An 18,572-nucleotide genomic window follows, 5' to 3' on the forward strand; every position below is an offset into this window, starting at 1 on the left:
GTCGATTTCCTTCGAATAGGATACAAATCTGTGTAAAAAATGCACGTTTTCAAAAAATCACCTTTTGAAATTTTCAAATCGATTTTCTGGGCGAACGGTAGCTCTAAACACCCCCAAAGTTGCAAAATTCAAATGCCTCCAAAAACCAAACCACTTGCCCAAAACTTTTAAAAAATACATATTTGTGCTCTGTGAGTCGATTTCCTTCGAATAGGATACAAATCTGTGTAAAAATTCCCGTTTTAAGAAAATCACCTTTTGAAATTTTCAAATCGATTTTCTGGGCGAACGGTAGCTCTAAACACCCCCAAAGTTGCAAAATTCAAATGCCTCCAAAAACCAAACCACTTGCCCAAAACTTATAAAAAATACATATTTGTGCTCTGTGAGTCGATTTCCTTCGAATAGGATACAAATCTGTGTAAAAAATGCACGTTTTCAAAAAATCACCTTTTGAAATTTTCAAATCGATTTTCTGGGCGAACGGTAGCTCTAAACACCCCCAAAGTTGCAAAATTCAAATGCCTCCAAAAACCAAACCACTTGCCCAAAACTTATAAAAAATACATATTTGTGCTCTGTGAGTCGATTTCCTTCGAATAGGATACAAATCTGTGTAAAAAATGCACGTTTTCAAAAAATCACCTTTTGAAATTTTCAAATCGATTTTCTGGGCGAACTGTAGCTCTAAACACCCCCAAAGTTGCAAAATTCAAATGCCTCCAAAAACCAAACCACTTGCCCAAAACTTATAAAAAATACATATTTGTGCTCTGTGAGTCGATTTCCTTCGAATAGGATACAAATCTGTGTAAAAAATTCCCGTTTTAAGAAAATCACCTTTTGAAATTCTAAAATCTATATTTAATAATATTATCCAAGCCAGTATTTTTTATGCCACACATTATACCACCACTAGCTCTACCAACTCTATTGTTTCTAATTGCTGGTATACTTTTTATATTATAATTTTTAAAATACTTCAAAAACTGCAGTTCTTTTCCTTCTTCTAGAAAAGTTTCTAATAAAATAAAAATATCATATTTGTTAATTAATTCAAAAAATTCAGGCATTATAAGTTTGTTTTTAAAACCAGTAATGTTATAGCAAAAAATTTTTAATTTAAAATTATTAGAGACAAAACTATTAGTTTGGCAGACGGCAACACTATCCTAACTATAGCAGGAACCAGCAGCTCCTTCATTATAGACGTTCTGACAACCAGGTGTCCCATGTGTCGCAAAGTTGCTAAATTGCTGTCTCGAGTTGACGTTTAAGTTGTTTATGTCGTTTATGTCAAAGAAACATGCTGCATCACCTCCAAAATTAGTTTTAATATATTCGAGTTCTCTATTTGTTTTTATCTTTAAGCCGCGGAAAGTATTGTATGCAAAAGTGTAATTGTCTATTTGCATTTTTGCTCCTTTTATGAAAATTTTGATGTTCGAGTTCTTCGCATTAAGCTTGCTTTTAACGTCATATAGATGTCTTCTTTTGTTGCGATACATCAGTGATTGTTCTCGATGAACAAAAATTCCCGTGTTTTTAAGTTTGGGGGCTGCAACCATGATTTTGTTGACAGTGTCGGTGTTATCAAACTTCAGAACCATTGTAGTTTTTTTTGTTTCGCGGTTAGTGAATTCTTGTGAATTTTGTATATTCAAATCCGTATTTTCGTTGAGACCAAGAAGGCCTAGACAAGTTTGTGTTGCATATTTAAGCTTGTTTGCCGTCTTGTCTGAAGGAAAGTGCATGACAACAGTGTTTTCATTTGTTTTTTGTGCCACCATTTCGAGCTGTCTCTCCAGGGTCTCGCAATAGCTTTCAAGGACAGAAAGCCGTTCAGTTAAAAGAGTGTTTTGTACACGAAGAAGCTGTATGTCTTTTGAGACAGCTAAGACGTCTTCTTTCGTCGAAATGTTTTTAAGACGTTCGGCCAAACATTGGTTCACAATAGATTTTAGTTCTTCAGCATTTGTCATCTTTAAGTTGGTTACAGTTTTCTTGCTATGAGGTGTTTTTATCGGAGATATTTCCGTTGATTTTCTCTTTGGTTGCATATAGCGGGCCAGTTAAAAAAAAAAAAAGGTGACGGTCTTCTGGGTTGGATTTAAAAAGACTTAAATTAATCCTACCTTTGTTTGTTTGTATATTTTTTTTTAACTTTTGGATGAACAATAAGTTGATAAATACACCAAAGTAATTTTGACTTTTATAGATACAATTTAATATATATTTATTGAGAAAAAACTAGAGCACTTATTAAACTATATGTGTTGCACTTCACTCTCTCTCTCTCTCTCGATATCCTTCGCATACAATTCAATTGGAGTTGAAAAATTCACAATTGAAGAAAATCACATTTCAAAATCTTTAAATCGTCATATCTCGTTAACCGAGCGTCTAAATAGGTCAAAACTTGCAAAATTCAAAATTCTCTAAAAACAAAACTACTAGTCCAAAACTTATAGAAAATACATTTCTGTGCTCTGTGAGTCGATATCCTTCGCATACAATTCAATTGGAGTTGAAAAATTCACAATTGAAGAAAATCACATTTCAAAATCTTTAAATCGTCATATCTCGTTAACCGAGCGTCTAAATAGGTCAAAACTTGCAAAATTCAAAATTCTCTAAAAACAAAACTACAAGTCCAAAACTTATAGAAAATACATTTTTGTGCTCTGTGAGTCGATATCCTTCGCATACAATTCAATTGGAGTTGAAAAATTCACAATTGAAGAAAATCACATTTCAAAATCTTTAAATCGTCATATCTCGTTAACCGAGCGTCTAAATAGGTCAAAACTTGCAAAATTCAAAATTCTCTAAAAACAAAACTACAAGTCCAAAACTTATAGAAAATACATTTTTGTGCTCTGTGAGTCGATATCCTCCGCATACAATTCAATTGGAGTTGAAAAATTCACAATTGAAGAAAATCACATTTCAAAATCTTTAAATCGTCATATCTCGTTAACCGAGCGTCTAAATAGGTCAAAACTTGCAAAATTCAAAATTCTCTAAAAACAAAACTACAAGTCCAAAACTTATAGAAAATACATTTTTGTGCTCTGTGAGTCGATATCCTTCGCATACAATTCAATTGGAGTTGAAAAATTCACAATTAAAGAAAATCACATTTCAAAATCTTTAAATCGTCATATCTCGTTAACCGAGCGTCTAAATAGGTCAAAACTTGCAAAATTCAAAATTCTCTAAAAACAAAACTACTAGTCCAAAACTTATAGAAAATACATTTTTGTGCTCTGTGAGTCGATATCCTTCGCATACAATTCAATTGGAGTTGAAAAATTCACAATTGAAGAAAATCACATTTCAAAATCTTTAAATCGTCATATCTCGTTAACCGAGCGTCTAAATAGGTCAAAACTTGCAAAATTCAAAATTCTCTAAAAACAAAACTACAAGTCCAAAACTTATAGAAAATACATTTTTGTGCTCTGTGAGTCGATATCCTTCGCATACAATTCAATTGGAGTTGAAAAATTCACAATTGAAGAAAATCACATTTCAAAATCTTTAAATCGTCATATCTCGTTAACCGAGCGTCTAAATAGGTCAAAACTTGCAAAATTCAAAATTCTCTAAAAACAAAACTACAAGTCCAAAACTTATAGAAAATACATTTTTGTGCTCTGTGAGTCGATATCCTTCGCATACAATTCAATTGGAGTTGAAAAATTCACAATTAAAGAAAATCACATTTCAAAATCTTTAAATCGTCATATCTCGTTAACCGAGCGTCTAAATAGGTCAAAACTTGCAAAATTCAAAATTCTCTAAAAACAAAACTACTAGTCCAAAACTTATAGAAAATACATTTTTGTGCTCTGTGAGTCGATATCCTTCGCATACAATTCAATTGGAGTTGAAAAATTCACAATTGAAGAAAATCACATTTCAAAATCTTTAAATCGTCATATCTCGTTAACCGAGCGTCTAAATAGGTCAAAACTTGCAAAATTCAAAATTCTCTAACAACAAAACTACAAGTCCAAAACTTATAGAAAATACATTTTTGTGCTCTGTGAGTCGATATCCTTCGCATACAATTCAATTGGAGTTGAAAAATTCACAATTGAAGAAAATCACATTTCAAAATCTTTAAATCGTTATATCTCGTTAACCGAGCGTCTAAATAGGTCAAAACTTGCAAAATTCAAAATTCTCTAAAAACAAAACTACAAGTCCAAAACTTATAGAAAATACATTTTTGTGCTCTGCGAGTCGATATCCTTCGCATACAATTCAATTGGAGTTGAAAAATTCACAATTGAAGAAAATCACATTTCAAAATCTTTAAATCGTCATATCTCGTTAACCGAGCGTCTAAATAGGTCAAAACTTGCAAAATTCAAAATTCTCTAAAAACAAAACTACAAGTCCAAAACTTATAGAAAATACATTTTTGTGCTCTGCGAGTCGATATCCTTCGCATACAATTCAATTGGAGTTGAAAAATTCACAATTGAAGAAAATCACATTTCAAAATCTTTAAATCGTCATATCTCGTTAACCGAGCGTCTAAATAGGTCAAAACTTGCAAAATTCAAAATTCTCTAAAAACAAAACTACAAATCCAAAACTTATAGAAAATACATTTTTGTGCTCTGCGAGTCGATATCCTTCGCATACAATTCAATTGGAGTTGAAAAATTCACAATTGAAGAAAATCACATTTCAAAATCTTTAAATCGTCATATCTCGTTAACCGAGCGTCTAAATAGGTCAAAACTTGCAAAATTCAAAATTCTCTAAAAACAAAACTACTAGTCCAAAACTTATAGAAAATACATTTTTGTGCTCTGTGAGTCGATATCCTTCGCATACAATTCAATTGGAGTTGAAAAATTCACAATTGAAGAAAATCACATTTCAAAATCTTTAAATCGTCATATCTCGTTAACCGAGCGTCTAAATAGGTTAAAACTTGCAAAATTCAAAATTCTCTAAAAACAAAACTACAAGTCCAAAACTTATAGAAAATACATTTTTGTGCTCTGTGAGTCGATATCCTTCGCATACAATTCAATTGGAGTTGAAAAATTCACAATTGAAGAAAATCACATTTCAAAATCTTTAAATCGTCATATCTCGTTAACCGAGCGTCTAAATAGGTCAAAACTTGCAAAATTCAAAATTCTCTAAAAACAAAACTACAAGTCCAAAACTTATAGAAAATACATTTTTGTGCTCTGTGAGTCGATATCCTTCGCATACAATTCAATTGGAGTTGAAAAATTCACAATTGAAGAAAATCACATTTCAAAATCTTTAAATCGTCATATCTCGTTAACCGAGCGTCTAAATAGGTCAAAACTTGCAAAATTCAAAATTCTCTAAAAACAAAACTACTAGTCCAAAACTTATAGAAAATACATTTTTGTGCTCTTCGAGTCGATATACTTCGCATACAATTCAATTGGAGTTGAAAAATTCACAATTGAAGAAAATCACATTTCAAAATCTTTAAATCGTCATATCTCGTTAACCGAGCGTCTAAATAGGTCAAAACTTTCAACATTCAAAATTCTCTAAAAACAAAACTACTAGTCCAAAACTTATAGAAAATACATTTTTGTGCTCTGTGAGTCGATATCCTTCGCATACAATTCAATTGGAGTTGAAAAATTCACAATTGAAGAAAATCACATTTCAAAATCTTTAAATCGTCATATCTCGTTAACCGAGCGTCTAAATAGGTCAAAACTTGCAAAATTCAAAATTCTCTAAAAACAAAACTACAAGTCCAAAACTTATAGAAAATACATTTTTGTGCTCTGTGAGTCGATATCCTTCGCATACAATTCAATTGGAGTTGAAAAATTCACAATTGAAGAAAATCACATTTCAAAATCTTTAAATCGTCATATCTCGTTAACCGAGCGTCTAAATAGGTCAAAACTTGCAAAATTCAAAATTCTCTAAAAACAAAACTACTAGTCCAAAACTTATAGAAAATACATTTTTGTGCTCTGTGAGTCGATATCCTTCGCATACAATTCAATTGGAGTTGAAAAATTCACAATTGAAGAAAATCACATTTCAAAATCTTTAAATCGTCATATCTCGTTAACCGAGCGTCTAAATAGGTCAAAACTTGCAACATTCAAAATTCTCTAAAAACAAAACTACAAGTCCAAAACTTATAGAAAATACATTTTTGTGCTCTGTGAGTCGATATCCTTCGCATACAATTCAATTGGAGTTGAAAAATTCACAATTGAAGAAAATCACATTTCAAAATCTTTAAATCGTCATATCTCGTTAACCGAGCGTCTAAATAGGTCAAAACTTGCAAAATTCAAAATTCTCTAAAAACAAAACTACTAGTCCAAAACTTATAGAAAATACATTTTTGTGCTCTGTGAGTCGATATCCTTCGCATACAATTCAATTGGAGTTGAAAAATTCACAATTAAAGAAAATCACATTTCAAAATCTTTAAATCGTCATATCTCGTTAACCGAGCGTCTAAATAGGTCAAAACTTGCAAAATTCAAAATTCTCTAAAAACAAAACTACAAGTCCAAAACTTATAGAAAATACATTTTTGTGCTCTGTGAGTCGATATCCTTCGCATACAATTCAATTGGAGTTGAAAAATTCACAATTGAAGAAAATCACATTTCAAAATCTTTAAATCGTCATATCTCGTTAACCGAGCGTCTAAATAGGTCAAAACTTGCAAAATTCAAAATTCTCTAAAAACAAAACTACTAGTCCAAAACTTATAGAAAATACATTTTTGTGCTCTGTGAGTCGATATCCTTCGCATACAATTCAATTGGAGTTGAAAAATTCACAATTGAAGAAAATCACATTTCAAAATCTTTAAATCGTCATATCTCGTTAACCGAGCGTCTAAATAGGTCAAAACTTGCAAAATTCAAAATTCTCTAAAAACAAAACTACAAGTCCAAAACTTATAGAAAATACATTTTTGTGCTCTGTGAGTCGATATCCTTCGCATACAATTCAATTGGAGTTGAAAAATTCATAATTGAAGAAAATCACATTTCAAAATCTTTAAATCGTCATATCTCGTTAACCGAGCGTCTAAATAGGTCAAAACTTGCAAAATTCAAAATTCTCTAAAAACAAAACTACAAGTCCAAAACTTATAGAAAATACATTTTTGTGCTCTGTGAGTCGATATCCTTCGCATACAATTCAATTGGAATTGAAAATTCACAATTGAAGAAAATCACATTTCAAAATCTTTAAATCGTCAAATCTCGTTAACCGAGCGTCTAAATAGGTCAAAACTTGCAAAATTCAAAATTCTCTAAAAACAAAACTACTAGTCCAAAACTTATAGAAAATACATTTTTGTGCTCTGTGAGTCGATATCCTTCGCATACAATTCAATTGGAGTTGAAAAATTCACAATTGAAGAAAATCACATTTCAAAATCTTTAAATCGTCATATCTCGTTAACCGAGCGTCTAAATAGGTCAAAACTTGCAACATTCAAAATTCTCTAAAAACAAAACTACTAGTCCAAAACTTATAGAAAATACATTTTTGTGCTCTGTGAGTCGATATCCTTCGCATACAATTCAATTGGAGTTGAAAAATTCACAATTGAAGAAAATCACATTTCAAAATCTTTAAATCGTCATATCTCGTTAACCGAGCGTCTAAATAGGTCAAAACTTGCAAAATTCAAAATTCTCTAAAAACAAAACTACTAGTCCAAAACTTATAGAAAATACATTTTTGTGCTCTGTGAGTCGATATCCTTCGCATACAATTCAATTGGAGTTGAAAAATTCACAATTAAAGAAAATCACATTTCAAAATCTTTAAATCGTCATATCTCGTTAACCGAGCGTCTAAATAGGTCAAAACTTGCAAAATTCAAAATTCTCTAAAAACAAAACTACAAGTCCAAAACTTATAGAAAATACATTTTTGTGCTCTGTGAGTCGATATCCTTCGCATACAATTCAATTGGAGTTGAAAAATTCACAATTGAAGAAAATCACATTTCAAAATCTTTAAATCGTCATATCTCGTTAACCGAGCGTCTAAATAGGTCAAAACTTGCAAAATTCAAAATTCTCTAAAAACAAAACTACTAGTCCAAAACTTATAGAAAATACATTTTTGTGCTCTGTGAGTCGATATCCTTCGCATACAATTCAATTGGAGTTGAAAAATTCACAATTGAAGAAAATCACATTTCAAAATCTTTAAATCGTCATATCTCGTTAACCGAGCGTCTAAATAGGTCAAAACTTGCAAAATTCAAAATTCTCTAAAAACAAAACTACAAGTCCAAAACTTATAGAAAATACATTTTTGTGCTCTGTGAGTCGATATCCTTCGCATACAATTCAATTGGAGTTGAAAAATTCATAATTGAAGAAAATCACATTTCAAAATCTTTAAATCGTCATATCTCGTTAACCGAGCGTCTAAATAGGTCAAAACTTGCAAAATTCAAAATTCTCTAAAAACAAAACTACAAGTCCAAAACTTATAGAAAATACATTTTTGTGCTCTGTGAGTCGATATCCTTCGCATACAATTCAATTGGAGTTGAAAATTCACAATTGAAGAAAATCACATTTCAAAATCTTTAAATCGTCAAATCTCGTTAACCGAGCGTCTAAATAGGTCAAAACTTGCAAAATTCAAAATTCTCTAAAAACAAAACTACTAGTCCAAAACTTATAGAAAATACATTTTTGTGCTCTGTGAGTCGATATCCTTCGCATACAATTCAATTGGAGTTGAAAAATTCACAATTGAAGAAAATCACATTTCAAAATCTTTAAATCGTCATATCTCGTTAACCGAGCGTCTAAATAGGTCAAAACTTGCAAAATTCAAAATTCTCTAAAAACAAAACTACAAGTCCAAAACTTATAGAAAATACATTTTTGTGCTCTGTGAGTCGATATCCTTCGCATACAATTCAATTGGAGTTGAAAAATTCACAATTGAAGAAAATCACATTTCAAAATCTTTAAATCGTCATATCTCGTTAACCGAGCGTCTAAATAGGTCAAAACTTGCAAAATTCAAAATTCTCTAAAAACAAAACTACTAGTCCAAAACTTATAGAAAATACATTTTTGTGCTCTTCGAGTCGATATCCTTCGCATACAATTCAATTGGAGTTGAAAAATTCACAATTGAAGAAAATCACATTTCAAAATCTTTAAATCGTCATATCTCGTTAACCGAGCGTCTAAATAGGTCAAAACTTGCAAAATTCAAAATTCTCTAAAAACAAAACTACTAGTCCAAAACTTATAGAAAATACATTTTTGTGCTCTGTGAGTCGATATCCTTCGCATACAATTCAATTGGAGTTGAAAAATTCACAATTGAAGAAAATCACATTTCAAAATCTTTAAATCGTCATATCTCGTTAACCGAGCGTCTAAATAGGTCAAAACTTGCAAAATTCAAAATTCTCTAAAAACAAAACTACAAGTCCAAAACTTATAGAAAATACATTTTTGTGCTCTGTGAGTCGATATCCTTCGCATACAATTCAATTGGAGTTGAAAAATTCACAATTGAAGAAAATCACATTTCAAAATCTTTAAATCGTCATATCTCGTTAACCGAGCGTCTAAATAGGTCAAAACTTGCAAAATTCAAAATTCTCTAAAAACAAAACTACTAGTCCAAAACTTATAGAAAATACATTTTTGTGCTCTTCGAGTCGATATCCTTCGCATACAATTCAATTGGAGTTGAAAAATTCACAATTGAAGAAAATCACATTTCAAAATCTTTAAATCGTCATATCTCGGTAACCGAGCGTCTAAATAGGTCAAAACTTGCAAAATTCAAAATTCTCTAAAAACAAAACTACTAGTCCAAAACTTATAGAAAATACATTTTTGTGCTCTGTGAGTCGATATCCTTCGCATACAATTCAATTGGAGTTGAAAAATTCACAATTGAAGAAAATCACATTTCAAAATCTTTAAATCGTCATATCTCGTTAACCGAGCGTCTAAATAGGTCAAAACTTGCAAAATTCAAAATTCTCTAAAAACAAAACTACAAGTCCAAAACTTATAGAAAATACATTTTTGTGCTCTGCGAGTCGATATCCTTCGCATACAATTCAATTGGAGTTGAAAAATTCACAATTGAAGAAAATCACATTTCAAAATCTTTAAATCGTCATATCTCGTTAACCGAGCGTCTAAATAGGTCAAAACTTGCAAAATTCAAAATTCTCTAAAAACAAAACTACAAGTCCAAAACTTATAGAAAATACATTTTTGTGCTCTGTGAGTCGATATCCTTCGCATACAATTCAATTGGAGTTGAAAAATTCACAATTGAAGAAAATCACATTTCAAAATCTTTAAATCGTCATATCTCGTTAACCGAGCGTCTAAATAGGTCAAAACTTGCAAAATTCAAAATTCTCTAAAAACAAAACTACTAGTCCAAAACTTATAGAAAATACATTTTTGTGCTCTGTAAGTCGATATCCTTCGCATACAATTCAATTGGAGTTGAAAAATTCACAATTGAAGAAAATCACATTTCAAAATCTTTAAATCGTCATATCTCGTTAACCGAGCGTCTAAATAGGTCAAAACTTGCAAAATTCAAAATTCTCTAAAAACAAAACTACAAGTCCAAAACTTATAGAAAATACATTTTTGTGCTCTGTGAGTCGATATCCTTCGCATACAATTCAATTGGAGTTGAAAAATTCACAATTGAAGAAAATCACATTTCAAAATCTTTAAATCGTCATATCTCGTTAACCGAGCGTCTAAATAGGTCAAAACTTGCAAAATTCAAAATTCTCTAAAAACAAAACTACTAGTCCAAAACTTATAGAAAATACATTTTTGTGCTCTTCGAGTCGATATCCTTCGCATACAATTCAATTGGAGTTGAAAAATTCACAATTGAAGAAAATCACATTTCAAAATCTTTAAATCGTCATATCTCGTTAACCGAGCGTCTAAATAGGTCAAAACTTGCAAAATTCAAAATTCTCTAAAAACAAAACTACTAGTCCAAAACTTATAGAAAATACATTTTTGTGCTCTGTGAGTCGATATCCTTCGCATACAATTCAATTGGAGTTGAAAAATTCACAATTGAAGAAAATCACATTTCAAAATCTTTAAATCGTCATATCTCGTTAACCGAGCGTCTAAATAGGTCAAAACTTGCAAAATTCAAAATTCTCTAAAAACAAAACTACAAGTATAAAACTTATAGAAAATACATTTTTGTGCTCTGCGAGTCGATATCCTTCGCATACAATTCAATTGGAGTTGAAAAATTCACAATTGAAGAAAATCACATTTCAAAATCTTTAAATCGTCATATCTCGTTAACCGAGCGTCTAAATAGGTCAAAACTTGCAAAATTCAAAATTCTCTAAAAACAAAACTACAAGTCCAAAACTTATAGAAAATACATTTTTGTGCTCTGCGAGTCGATATCCTTCGCATACAATTCAATTGGAGTTGAAAAATTCACAATTGAAGAAAATCACATTTCAAAATCTTTAAATCGTCATATCTCGTTAACCGAGCGTCTAAATAGGTCAAAACTTGCAAAATTCAAAATTCTCTAAAAACAAAACTACAAGTCCAAAACTTATAGAAAATACATTTTTGTGCTCTGTGAGTCGATATCCTTCGCATACAATTCAATTGGAGTTGAGAAATTCACATTTGAAGAAAATCACATTTCAAAATCTTTAAATCGTCATATCTCGTTAACCGAGCGTCTAAATAGGTCAAAACTTGCAAAATTCAAAATTCTCTAAAAACAAAACTACAAGTCCAAAACTTATAGAAAATACATTTTTGTGCTCTGCGAGTCGATATCCTTCGCATACAATTCAATTGGAGTTGAAAAATTCACAATTGAAGAAAACCACATTTCAAAATCTTTAAATCGTCATATCTCGTTAACCGAGCGTCTAAATAGGTCAAAACTTGCAAAATTCAAAATTCTCTAAAAACAAAACTACAAGTCCAAAACTTATAGAAAATACATTTTTGTGCTCTGTGAGTCGATATTCTTCGCATACAATTCAATTGGAGTTGAAAAATTCACAATTGAAGAAAATCACATTTCAAAATCTTTAAATCGTCATATCTCGTTAACCGAGCGTCTAAATAGGTCAAAACTTGCAAAATTCAAAATTCTCTAAAAACAAAACTACAAGTCCAAAACTTATAGAAAATACATTTTTGTGCTCTGCGAGTCGATATCCTTCGCATACAATTCAATTGGAGTTGAAAAATTCACAATTGAAGAAAATCACATTTCAAAATCTTTAAATCGTCATATCTCGTTAACCGAGCGTCTAAATAGGTCAAAACTTGCAAAATTCAAAATTCTCTAAAAACAAAACTACAAGTCCAAAACTTATAGAAAATACATTTTTGTGCTCTGCGAACCGATATCCTTCGCATACAATTCAATTGGAGTTGAAAAATTCACAATTTAAGAAAATCACATTTCAAAATCTTTAAATCGTCATATCTCGTTAACCGAGCGTCTAAATAGGTCAAAACTTGCAAAATTCAAAATTCTCTAAAAACAAAACTACAAGTCCAAAACTTATAGAAAATACATTTTTGTGCTCTGTTAGTCGATATCCTTCGCATACAATTCAATTGGAGTTGAAAAATTCACAATTGAAGAAAATCACATTTCAAAATCTTTAAATCGTCATATCTCGTTCACCGAGCGTCTAAATAGGTCAAAACTTGCAAAATTCAAAATTCTCTAAAAACAAAACTACTAGTCCAAAACTTCTAGAAAATACATTTTTGTGCTCTGTGAGTCGATATCCTTAGCATACAATTCAATTGGAGTTGAAAAATTCACAATTGAAGAAAATCACATTTCAAAATCTTTAAACCGTCATATCTCGTTAACCGAGCGTCTAAATAGGTCAAAACTTGCAAAATTCAAAATTCTCTAAAAACAAAACTACAAGTCCAAAACTTATAGAAAATACATTTTTGTGCTCTGCGAGTCGATATCCTTCGCATACAATTCAATTGGAGTTGAAAAATTAACAATTGAAGAAAATCACATTTCAAAATCTTTAAATCGTCATATCTCGTTAACCGAGCGTCTAAATAGGTCAAAACTTGCAAAATTCAAAATTCTCTAAAAACAAAACTACAAGTCCAAAACTTTTAGAAAATACATTTTTGTGCTCTGCGAGTCGATATCCTTCGCATACAATTCAATTGGAGTTGAAAAATTCACAATTGAAGAAAATCACATTTCAAAATCTTTAAATCGTCATATCTCGTTAACCGAGCGTCTAAATAGGTCAAAACTTGCAAAATTCAAAATTCTCTAAAAACAAAACTACAAGTCCAAAACTTATAGAAAATACATTTTTGTGCTCTGCGAGTCGATATCCTTCGCATACAATTCAATTGAAGTTGAAAAATTCACAATTGAAGAAAATCACATTTCAAAATCTTTAAATCGTCATATCTCGTTAACCGAGCGTCTAAATAGGTCAAAACTTGGAAAATTCAAAATTCTCTAAAAACAAAACTACTTGTCCAAAACTTATAGAAAATACATTTTTGTGCTCTGTGTGCCGAGCGTCTAAATAGGTCAAAACTTGCAAAATTCAAAATTCTCTAAAAACAAAACTACAAGTCCAAAACTTATAGAAAATACATTTTTGTGCTCTGTGAGTCGATATCCTTCGCATACAATTCATTTGGAGTTGAAAAATTCACAATTGAAGAAAATCACATTTCAAAATCTTTAAATCGTCATATCTCGTTAACCGAGCGTCTAAATAGGTCAAAACTTGCAAAATTCAAAATTCTCTAAAAACAAAACTACAAGTCCAAAACTTATAGAAAATACATTTTTGTGCTCTGCGAGTCGATATCCTTCGCATACAATTCAATTGGAGTTGAAAAATTCACAATTGAAGAAAATCACATTTCAAAATCTTTAAATCGTCATATCTCGTTAACCGAGCGTCTAAATAGGTCAAAACTTGCAAAATTCAAAATTCTCTAAAAACAAAACTACAAGTCCAAAACTTATAGAAAATACATTTTTGTGCTCTGCGAGTCGATATCCTTCGCATACAATTCAATTGGAGTTGAAAAATTCACAATTGAAGAAAATCACATTTCAAAATCTTTAAATCGTCATATCTCGTTAACCGAGCGTCTAAATAGGTCAAAACTTGCAAAATTCAAAATTCTCTAAAAACAAAACTACAAGTCCAAAACTTATAGAAAATACATTTTTGTGCTCTGCGAGTCGATATCCTTCGCATACAATTCAATTGAAGTTGAAAAATTCACAATTGAAGAAAATCACATTTCAAAATCTTTAAATCGTCATATCTCGTTAACCGAGCGTCTAAATAGGTCAAAACTTGCAAAATTCAAAATTCTCTAAAAACAAAACTACTAGTCCAAAACTTATAGAAAATACATTTTTGTGCTCTGTGAGTCGATATCCTTCGCATACAATTCAATTGGAGTTGAAAAATTCACAATTGAAGAAAATCACATTTCAAAATCTTTAAATCGTCATATCTCGTTAACCGAGCGTCTAAATAGGTCAAAACTTGCAAAATTCAAAATTCTCTAAAAACAAAACTACAAGTCCAAAACTTATATAAAATACATTTTTGTGCTCTGCGAGTCGATATCCTTCGCATACAATTCAATTGGAGTAGAAAAATTCACAATTGAAGAAAATCACATTTCAAAATCTTTAAATCGTCATATCTCGTTAACCGAGCGTCTAAATAGGTCAAAACTTGCAAAATTCAAAATTCTCTAAAAACAAAACTACAAGTCCAAAACTTATAGAAAATACATTTTTGTGCTCTGCGAGTCGATATCCTTCGCATACAATTCAATTGGAGTTGAAAAATTCACAATTGAAGAAAATCACATTTCAAAATCTTTAAATCGTCATATCTCGTTAACCGAGCGTCTAAATAGGTCAAAACTTGCAAAATTCAAAATTCTCTAAAAACAAAACTACAAGTCCAAAACTTATAGAAAATACATTTTTGTGCTCTGTGAGTCGATATCCTTCGCATACAATTCAATTGGAGTTGAAAAATTCACAATTGAAGAAAATCACATTTCAAAATCTTTAAATCGTCATATCTCGTTAACCGAGCGTCTAAATAGGTCAAAACTTGCAAAATTCAAAATTCTCTAAAAACAAAACTACAAGTCCAAAACTTATAGAAAATACATTTTTGTGCTCTGTGAGTCGATATCCTTCGCATACAATTCAATTGGAGTTGAAAAATTCACAATTGAAGAAAATCACATTTCAAAATCTTTAAATCGTCATATCTCGTTAACCGAGCGTCTAAATAGGTCAAAACTTGCAAAATTCAAAATTCTCTAAAAACAAAACTACAAGTCCAAAACTTATAGAAAATACATTTTTGTGCTCTGCGAGTCGATATCCTTCGCATACAATTCGATTGAAGTTGAAAAATTCACAATTGAAGAAAATCACATTTCAAAATCTTTAAATCGTCATATCTCGTTAACCAAGCGTCTAAATAGGTCAAAACTTGCAAAATTCAAAATTCTCTAAAAACAAAACTACAAGTCCAAAACTTATAGAAAATACATTTTTGTGCTCTGTGAGTCGATATCCTTCGCATACAATTCAATTAGAGTTGAAAAATCACAATTGAAGAAAATCACATTTCAAAATCTTTAAATCGTCATATCTCGTTAACCGAGCGTCTAAATAGGTCAAAACTTGCAAAATTCAAAATTCTCTAAAAACAAAACTACAAGTCCAAAACTTATAGAAAATACATTTTTGTGCTCTGCGAGTCGATATCCTTCGCATACAATTCAATTGGAGTTGAAAAATTCACAATTGAAGAAAATCACATTTCAAAATCTTTAAATCGTCATATCTCGTTAACCGAGCGTCTAAATAGGTCAAAACTTGCAAAATTCAAAATTCTCTAAAAACAAAACTACTAGTCCAAAACTTATAGAAAATACATTTTTGTGCTCTGTGAGTCGATATCCTTAGCATACAATTCAATTGGAGTTGAAAAATTCACAATTGAAGAAAATCACATTTCAAAATCTTTAAATCGTCATATCTCGTTAACCGAGCGTCTAAATAGGTCAAAACTTGCAAAATTCAAAATTCTCTAAAAACAAAACTAAAAGTCCAAAACTTACAGAAAATACATTTTTGTGCTCTGCGAGTCGATATCCTTCGCATACAATTCAATTGGAGTTGAAAAATTCACAATTGAAGAAAATCACATTTCAAAATCTTTAAATCGTCATATCTCGTTAACCGAGCGTCTAAATAGGTCAAAACTTGCAAAATTCAAAATTCTCTAAAAACAAAACTACTAGTCCAAAACTTATAGAAAATACATTTTTGTGCTTTGTGAGTCGATATCCTTCGCATACACTTCAATTGGAGTTGAAAAAATCACAATTGAAGAAAATCACATTTCAAAATCTTTAAATCGTCATATCTCGTTAACCGAGCGTCTAAATAGGTCAAAACTTGCAAAATTCAAAATTCTCTAAAAACAAAACTACAAGTCCAAAACTTATAGAAAATACATTTTTGTGCTCTGCGAGTCGATATCCTTCGCATACAATTCAATTGGAGTTAAAAAATTCACAATTGAAGAAAATCACATTTCAAAATCTTTAAATCGTCATATCTCGTTAACCGAGCGTCTAAATAGGTCAAAACTTGCAAAATTCAAAATTCTCTAAAAACAAAACTACAAGTCCAAAACTTATAGAAAATACATTTTTGTGCTCTGCGAGTCGATAAGTTGAAAAATTCACAATTGAAGAAAATCACATTTCAAAATCTTTAAACCGTCATATCTCGTTAACCGAGCGTCTAAATAGGTCAAAACTTGCAAAATTCAAAATTCTCTAAAAACAAAACTACAAGTCCAAAACTTATAGAAAATACATTTTTGTGCTCTGCGAGTCGATATCCTTCGCATACAATTCAATTGGAGTTGAAAAATTTACAATTGAAGAAAATCACATTTCAAAATCTTTAAATCGTCATATCTCGTTAACCGAGCGTCTAAATAGGTCAAAACTTGCAAAATTCAAAATTCTCTAAAAACAAAACTACAAGTCCAAAACTTATAGAAAATACATTTTTGTGCTCTGCGAGTCGATATCCTTCGCATACAATTCAATTGGAGTTGAAAAATTCACAATTGAAGAAAATCACATTTCAAAATCTTTAAATCGTCATATCTCGTTAACCGAGCGTCTAAATATGTCAAAACTTGCAAGATTCAAAATTCTCTAAAAACAAAACTACTAGTCCAAAACTTATAGAAAATACATTTTTGTGCTCTGTGAGTCGATATCCTTCGCATACAATTCAATTGGAGTTGAAAAAAATCACAATTGAAGAAAATCACATTTCAAAATCTTTAAATCGTCATATCTCGTTAACCGAGCGTCTAAATAGGTCAAAACTTGCAAAATTCAAAATTCTCTAAAAACAAAACTACAAGTCCAAAACTTATAAAAAATACATTTTTGTGCTCTGCGAGTCGATATCCTTCGCATACAATTCAATTGGAGTTGAAAAATTCACAATTGAAGAAAATTACATTTCAAAATCTTTAAATCGTCATATCTCGTTAACCGAGCGTCTAAATAGGTCAAAACTTGCAAAATTCAAAATTCTCTAAAAACAAAACTACAAGTCCAAAACTTATAGAAAATACATTTTTGTGCTCTGCGAGTCGATATCCTTCGCATACAATTCAATTGGAGTTGAAAAATTCACAATTGAAGAAAATCACATTTCAAAATCTTTAAATCGTCATATCTCGTTAACCGAGCGTCTAAATAGGTCAAAACTTGCAAAATTCAAAATTCTCTAAAAACAAAACTACTAGTCCAAAACTTATAGAAAATACATTTTTGTGCTCTGTGAGTCGATATCCTTCGCATACAGTTCAATTGGAGTTGAAAAATTCACAATTGAAGAAAATCACATTTCAAAATCTTTAAATCGTCATATCTCGTTAACCGAGCGTCTAAATAGGTCAAAACTTGCAAAATTCAAAATTCTCTAAAAACAAAACTACAAGTCCAAAACTTATAGAAAATACATTTTTGTGCTCTGCGAGTCGATATCCTTCGCATACAATTCAATTGAAGTTGAAAAATTCACAATTGAAGAAAATCACATTTCAAAATCTTTAAATCGTCATATCTCGTTAACCGAGAGCGTCTAAATAGGTCAAAACTTGCAAAATTCAAAATTCTCTAAAAACAAAACTACAAGTCCAAAACTTATAGAAAATACATTTTTGTGCTCTGCGAGTCGATATCCTTCGCATACAATTCAATTGGAGTTGAAAAATTCACAATTGAAGAAAATCACATTTCAAAATCTTTAAATCGTCATATCTCGATAACCGAGCGTCTATATAGGTCAAAACTTGCAAAATTCAAAAACAAAACTACTAGTCCAAAACTTATAGAAAATACATTTTTGTGCTCTGTGAGTCGATATCCTTAGCATAC

This window comes from Episyrphus balteatus, chromosome 3 (genome assembly GCF_945859705.1).
Source record: "Episyrphus balteatus chromosome 3, idEpiBalt1.1, whole genome shotgun sequence".
Lineage (NCBI taxonomy): Eukaryota > Metazoa > Arthropoda > Insecta > Diptera > Syrphidae > Episyrphus > Episyrphus balteatus.